The following is a 7,481-nucleotide window of genomic DNA, read 5'->3' as shown; positions in this document are numbered from 1 at the left end:
CGACTTTTGGCAGAGGTTTTCACCTTTAACAAGAATCATGAACTTTTCTAAAGGGCATATGGGATTATTGGAAATATTTTTATTGAACCTAGTTGAATTCATTTGGTGCTAGGGTTTCAACAATCCCCATTTCAAGTTTCATGAAATTTAAACATGATGCATGGATGCAAAAGCAAAGGCAGGCAAGGCCTAAACTGGGGCTGTGACAACTCACCCCCACTAAACAAGAATCTTGTCCCGAGATTCAAGATGTGAGGTAAGAAGACAGAGGGGACACGGAACTGACACGATCTTCACGATCCATGTTGCACTTCATAAGAACGTTGATTCGATCATCATCTTTGATCATGACATCCTTAACCTCGAGAACTTCATCCAACATGGCGACAAGAGAGCAAGACAACCTCACAAGAATGGATCATCGATCTTAATGAACACAAGATCAACACACAGAATGAGATGTAGAAACATCCCTTGAGCTAAGATGCAAAACACATATCAGAGATGATGGATGAGAAGCATATGACAAAGGTTCAAATTGGTAGGCGACAATTCCATGCTGGAGTAGGATAGTGCATGGTTTCGAAGTAGCGAGGAGATAATTGCCATGATACCATAACGAGACATCTTGAGGAAGGTGACTCGCAGAAATATTCCCTTAAGTGGCAAAAAGAATTACTTTTGATTCAGAGATCATTGAAACTCTTTATACTAGCCTAAGGCAATTTACGAACAATCGTTTGACGTAGTTCGGGAGAACGACACACTCGGTCTAGAATGGATGATGTGAACTACCTTGTTGAAGACAACGCAAGGGATGATTTTGCTTGCGCGTGCTCTCAAGAGATTGAGCATTTCCATATTCATCAAGGTTCTACCAACATCCGTGTCAAGGATTCTGGCAACACAACATACTACCATGATGAATAGTGATGGACGATGCAGATGCAAAGGAAGATAACACCCTCTCAGATTTTTCCTTAGCAATGCCAAAGAAGCAAATCTGGATGATCGACCAAGAGACATTTAGCACTCCGCTTCTAACGTTATCCTTGATGTACTAGGTACCACGGTCAGTGCTTAAAAGCATCAACATGGCCATCAAGTAAAGGTCAGACTTCGGAAGCACAAAAATCCATCAGGAACAACTATTGGAATAAATTCTACGAGATCTTTATGGGGAGGTGGCCAACTTTCGCAATCAATATACTACAATAATAAGTCTTCCGGTTGGGTGTGTTGGCCACAACATCCACTTTATCGGGTACAGAGAGACCAATATTATAGTCCTTGAGAAATGTTCCAACTATCATATCTGCCTGGGATTCAGATCTGGTTGGTGTCAGGATAATCCAGACTCATCGGGTCGGGAATGAAAAATGAAAGCTTGCAACACAAATCGACGAGATGACGTTGCGAGATTCCTGGGGGAATGAACTACGGTAGTAAGCTCCAAAACATGAGCCGGTTCTGCTACAAGCATGTGAACACGCTGTCCCAGACAAGCATGACCACATAGTAGTCTTATAATAAAACACTATCGAGTTCGGGTTAGGATCCATCATCAAGGATTTCGAATTCCTTACGCGCGCTAGACTTCTTTTCCTTGAACAAGTCAATCAGTGGCTTGGGGTGCTAGGGAACATATGGAATGAAGGTTGCAAGTCTCCAAACCATAGGATACTTCACACATATGCATGAACGACTTGGGATGATTCCAGAGGAAGCAAAACAAGCTTTCCCAAATTCACGGGGACAACTTGCAACATATGCCGATGAATTAGAGGAAGTCACTACTTTCATCCAAACATATGCTTCATGAACGAAACACGAAGAAATGCTTACACAAGTTTCCAACACTAAGTTGATGTTCAACATGAGTCATGGGGGGAGACAAAATGCTGCTAATGGGCTCAACAACAACTCATCCGAATTTCCATATCACTGGACTTCCACCATCATGTGAACACCGTGATAGTATTGGTCAGACCAAAAGATGTAATGATGTATGCTCGAGGGGTCAACCATGAGTAAGACAACATTATGAACATCGTTGGCTCTGGTTTGACTTGACGATAGCCCATACTCAAGTCAAAGTTTTGTCAAGTCAACAGTTCCAACAACTGATCATGAGGACCAATCGATGGAGATATCATCTTTCTTCAACACACACACACACACAAGGATATCCCTTAGTGATGAACTAAGTCAGACAAGCTTCCATCTTCCAACTCTCCAAGTTGTTGTTTAGCTTAACCAACTAGCTTGGGGGTATCCAATACAGATTCTTGGAGAACGGATGGTTTAGAGAAAAACCAACATGATCACGAACTCAACATAGCGATCAGGGAACAACCTGGTAATACTCCCGAGAAGATATTTGGAAAATCACAAACCACCGATATGTTACTTAGCTCGAGCACAATCTTGCTTTTCAGGGCAAGACGATATGATCAAGGGAGCGAGGGATTGACACAATCCTAACTCATTGATCGAAGAGTGCACCGGGAAATATGGACTAGGTAGCACAATCAATCTTAGGATGATGATTCGATAACCAGCACGCTAAGAATGAGAGTATTGTCCATTTACTACCAAGCAACGAGGTTGCTAGGAGTATTGATTTCACACATCACAGTTCACTTGCCGGCATTCCGGTTACAACAACACGGGACCGAAGAATGAATAATGATGGCGATAAGTATCACTGCGTCAAGAATTCATAAGAGGTGGTGCAATTTTCATGACATTCTTGACATAAATATGGTAACACTCCAAGGTAGAACAGAACCAAAAGCTGGGTTGCATTTTGATCTGCGGAATACAACTGCTTTGACCCAATCCTTGATATGGATGAGGTACTGGAGTTTGTTTCTCCTAGTCATTCTGAAATAGAACGGCTTGACGAACCACAAGAATACTAGGCATCGATGAACACGAATGCACACGTACTCTTGGATATCAACTGATAGAGGATGGTTGGGATACAACTGAAGAGGAACCACTCAAGGAACATATAATTTTCTGGGTTGTGGACGCATAGATTAGTATGTCGAACAAGTTCAACGGGTTTCTTCCGGATAATCCATGCAGAAAGGTAGGACTGGCAGATTCACAATTCTTGAATGGAGAACCCATTAAGAGCACTCTTATTGTGATCTTTTGGTTCAAAGAACTTCTGCCTTAATGGTTCATGGTATTTGGAAGAAGGAAATACCACGGACCTCGAGGACTGTCGCAAGGTTACTAATATCCTAAAGGAACTAGCAACACTATCAACACGAGATAAGTAGAGTGAATCTTGGGCCAAGAACCCAGGAATAGAATGCCTACTAACTAAACGGCATCACGGGATGCTTTCGAGAATGGTGGCCAGAATCATCACACTGGGGATACAAAGCATTGCTAGATTACCAGGTGATACTCTAGACACCTAGGGTCATAATAATAGCTCCAACATAAATGCCGAGGTAGCGGAGTACCTCAACAGACGGATTAGTGTGCTTAAACTGGCCCAAAAGGACATCGGGAACTAGGAGGAAGGATTTGCAAATGCATCAGATTGTTTAGAAACCTGGGATAACTTGGACAGCATAACGGCTGTAAATGCTTAAAATGATTTGAGACATCCTGCAAAATGGTGGCATAACCACTCAGAAGCACAATATCAAGGTTCCGATACCAACTATGAACACACAGAAGTAGTAGAGACTGAATTGGGCTTGAATCCAACAATCTTAGGCAACTACGGTTTAGTAACACGTCATCCAAATAGATACATGAGAAGGCCTAGTTCTTAATCCCCGTAGAAAAGAAGAGGTTGACTCAGATCAGAAGGACATAAGGTAAAGGAGTAAAAAGAGCCTTACGTTCCCTTCCCCAATCAATTCCCTTATATAGCTAAAGCATTTCAAGACTCAACTTCGACCAGTTTGGCTTGGTAATCCTACAGGCAGTCAGGCTCTGATACCAACGCTGTCAGGACCCCGATTCCAAGTCACATAGATCTAGCCGGTAACACCTCATATCACATTGCGGCCTCACGCACGGTATCCCCACGGGTGTCGCCTTACCATGGCCTTGGACCGTTTGCGCCTTTTGGCTCACGTATATGATAGTGTCGCTAGGATCCATATGAAAGAGAACCCGGGCTGACATGGCTAGTCGTGAACCCAAAGCGGCACTAACCCATGGGGACAGGCATACATGAATCACATCGAGCATGTCAGTCATCAGCGAGTGAATCCGGGCTGTAGCACTGGGCTAAAACAACTACGGGGAACCCGGGCTATAGCAGGCTAGGAAGGACTCCGGATGTCACCGCGTGACATTTCCCCGAAGGGACAAACATAAGAACGAAGTGAAACACATGCCGGCCAGTCAAGTGTCCTGAGCAGTAGTGCTGGGCAGGACTCCGGTGAACCGGGCTGTAGCGGACTACTATGGCTCGAGGAACACTAGACTACATTTCCCCATAAGAAAGGCTGCCAAGGATAAACAACTAGATTGTCGGATCCCACACATACCAAACATTTCAATCATACACACAATATGCTCGATATGTGTAAATACAACATGGCATCACAACATAACTCTACGACTCAAGTATTAATTCATTAGGCTCCGAGGAGCGAGATATTACAAACATGGGTCTCATGACCCAACAATTATAGCATACAAATCAAGCACATGCGGAAGCTTAACATGTCTGAGTACAGACATCTACAAATGAAAAAGGCTAAGAAGCCTGACTATCTACCAGATCCTGCCGAGGGCACAAGATCGTAGCTGAGGTATCAAGCTAAACGTCGAAGTCCACATGGAACTACTAGCGAGACTGACGTCTCTCTGCAAAACATAAAATAGGCAAACGTGAGTACAAATGTACCCAGCAAGACTTACATCAGAACTATCTACATATGCATCGGTATCAATAAAGGGGGTGGTGGAGTTTAACTGCAGCAAGCTAGCTTTGACTCAGTGGCTAACCTGAACTACGACTGCAAGCAACTCTTTTGAGGTGGCGCACACGAGTCCACATATTCACCATTCAATACACCACTATGGATCCGCTCCTGTCTCCCTAAGAGAAGGCCATCCATAGCACTCACACTTATCTTGCGAGTTTTAGAGTATCCACTTTCACTTGTCTATGAACTGTTATAGGCAACCCAAAAGTCCATTACCGCGGACACGGCTATTCGAATAGATCATTTATAACCCTGCAGGGGTGTACTCCGTCACACATGTTTCCACCACTTAGCGTCTGAACACAACATGTGCTCGGCAGACGTCAAGCGAAAACCGACGTGGGTGTAGACCATGACCTGACTAACCGCACAAGTCTCTAGTTCAGGTTTATCACCTATTCGGGTTCCATCCGCAAGGAAATCCGGTCGGGGTGTCCTCAATGGCCCCAAACGATGTGTACAGGGTCCCGAGACGCCAAACGGGCGCCCGGCATACCCGGCCGTAGTGTATCTACCGCATCATAGCCCACCCCTAGGGTCAGCGCTACGCACGGCCGCCAACACATATCCTATAAACACCAGAAACTAGTTGCAACTCCTGGACAGAGGACGAGAGGGGTCAGTAAGTCGAGCGGGGTCATGTTTCAGGGCCCAATGTGTGGTAGTAGCTGTTTCTTGGATCGCAAACACAGAACTCAGTTCATGAGAACGGTTTCAATGAGACAACCCACCATGTACTCCTACATGGCCTCTCACTGCTACCTTTACCAAATCGTGGTTCACACACTTAGCTCACACACAGTAGGACATGTTCACAACTTTCCAATTCATTCCCGATGAATCAGACCTGACACAACTCTAAGCAGTAGCAGGCATGACAAGCAAACATGGATGAGTAGGCACATCAGGGCTCAAACAACTCCTACTCATGCTAGTGGGTTTCATCTATTTACTGTGGCAATGACAGGTCATGCAAAGGAAAGGGGTTCAACTACCGCAGCACGTAACAGTTGAATCATTGTTGTCCTAATGCAGTAAAAGAGAGCAGGAGCGAGATAGTGGGTTTGTATCGGAATGAACAAGGGGGTTTTGCTTGCCTGGCACTTCTGAAGATAGTATAGTTCTTAATCGGTGTCATCGATCACATCGTCAGAACATCGTCTACTGAAGGGGGACAAACACCGGCAATAGAGAAGAACACAATCAATGCAATGCAACAATTATGATGCATGATAATGTCATGGCAATATGTTGTTGATTGAGCTAATGCAACTAGCAATCATATTAAATGAAGTTGGTTTGAACCAAGGGTTCAAATTCAAACTCCATATGTGCTTATTTAAATGTCAATTATGCAAATTGCCCTGTACAGCAACCCTAGGTTGTGCAAACATGCATGCAAATGCCATAAACATATTCCTTGAATTTTTCTGATAATTTTTCATATATAATTTATTTCATTCTGAGTTATAGATTATTTTCTATGATTTTTGGAAGTTTGTACTATTTTCTGGAATTTCCTGTATAAGAATAATTCCAGTAATTGAATTAATGCGTTAGCATGACATAGGTGTGACGTCAGCGGGTCAATTGGGTCGGCCAGGTCAAACCTGACCAGTGGAGTCCACTGGTCAGTGACACAGAGCTGTCTGGGTCACAGACATGTGGGGCTGGGTCAACAGCCACGTCAGCACGGTCAACTCTGACTGGTGGGTCCCACGTGATTATAAACTAATCTAAAGTGAAATAAAACCTAGATTATTTAGAGCATGGGGCCCAGGTTTCAGTGATCTAGGTGGGTTAGTTAGGGCGTCATCAGTGGCTAATGACAGTGCCACGTCGGCTTCGCCGGAGTTCTGCCGGCGGCGACCAAAACCATGGCGGAAGATTGTCGGAGTGGCGCTATGGGCGGTTTTGGGCCAAGCCAAGGGCACCAGAGGGTTTCCCTTGCTCGCGCACATCCAGGGGAGGCACACGGGAGGTGCGGGGTGGAACGAGCTCGCCGGAGTCGAGCTCGTGGCGGCGGCCGGTGTTCGGGCACCTGCGGGTTTGGCGTTGTGGTGCACGAGAGGAGCTGGTGGGTGAAACATGCTCCTAGGGGTGTACTGAGTGCGGTGACGTGCTTGGTTTGGACGGAGGCCAGCCAAAACGACGACGGCGATATGGCCGGCGCCGGCGAGGTCTCGGTCTCGACGGAAATGAGAGCTAGAGCTTGAATTAGCGCACGGGAGTAGGGGAAACAGTTCAGAGGCTCAAAGTGCATCGCATGGATGGGTCGGCAGCTCGGGGAGGCTCTGGAGACAACGGAGTGGCGACGACGATCGCCGGAGTCCGAGGAAGAAGATGGAGCTGATGGTGGCGTTGTAGGGGCTCCCGCGGGGCGTGGCTCGGTGAGGAGGAAGAGGGGGTCGAGGCGGAGCCTCTGAGCGCATCGGCGAGGTGAGGCAGTGGCTGTGGCCACGGCGGTGCTCATCGGCGGCACGGCTGCGCTCGGCGGCCGCGCTTAAGAGA

This window comes from Triticum urartu, chromosome 3A (assembly GCF_056163025.1).
Source record: "Triticum urartu cultivar PI428250 chromosome 3A, HENAU_Tu73, whole genome shotgun sequence".
In the NCBI taxonomy this organism is placed as follows: Eukaryota; Viridiplantae; Streptophyta; class Magnoliopsida; order Poales; family Poaceae; genus Triticum; species Triticum urartu.
This window is presented reverse-complemented; position numbering follows the sequence as displayed.